Source organism: Carcharhinus amblyrhynchos, unplaced genomic scaffold (assembly GCF_965287045.1).
Source record: "Carcharhinus amblyrhynchos unplaced genomic scaffold, sCarAmb.v2.hapA scaffold_37, whole genome shotgun sequence".
Lineage (NCBI taxonomy): Eukaryota > Metazoa > Chordata > Chondrichthyes > Carcharhiniformes > Carcharhinidae > Carcharhinus > Carcharhinus amblyrhynchos.
The window spans coordinates 9,351,877-9,352,293 of NW_027649778.1; the positions used below are offsets into that span (position 1 = coordinate 9,351,877).

A 417-nucleotide genomic window follows, 5' to 3' on the forward strand; every position below is an offset into this window, starting at 1 on the left:
ACTAGGATGTGACGGAGAAATAACACAGCGGCTTATCTTTTTACCTTCAGCAAGTTTATTCTGCACCCGACTTGGCAGAGCGGCAAACTCCAGAGAGCTTCCTCAGTCTTGGAGCTGAGTCCATTTATTGGAGACCGGGCCAATCGCCATGGCCCTGCCTTCAATCAGGCGAGACATTGACGCATTGAAATACCTGACTCCCAGCTCATCCCTCTATCCCGTAACTCCCGCAATGCTGTCTACCTCCCCCTCCCCCCGCACTTCCTCCTTTCACCATCTCCCCCCTTCCTGCTCCCCCACCTACAATTCCCACCCTGACCCCTTTGCTAGGTTCCTGCACTCCCCTCTCCTCCTCCTCAGTCTAAGTTCTGACGGTTTGCCTGATATGTGGCAGTGGCTCAACCTCTCTGGGGTCAC

At 54.7% G+C, this 417-nt stretch overlaps 1 protein-coding gene across 1 annotated transcript in view; it reads right to left on the reverse strand.

The window, feature by feature from the left end:
* Positions 1 to 313: 313 nt before the first annotated feature.
* LOC145362107 (reticulon-2-like) overlaps positions 314 to 417 on the reverse strand; it is a 56,569-nt gene continuing 56,465 nt past the window's right edge. The window contains exon 10 of the mRNA XM_080218146.1: positions 314 to 417. This exon is cut by the window's right edge and continues 276 nt beyond it. The gene's annotated coding sequence lies outside the window, so the exon portion shown is untranslated.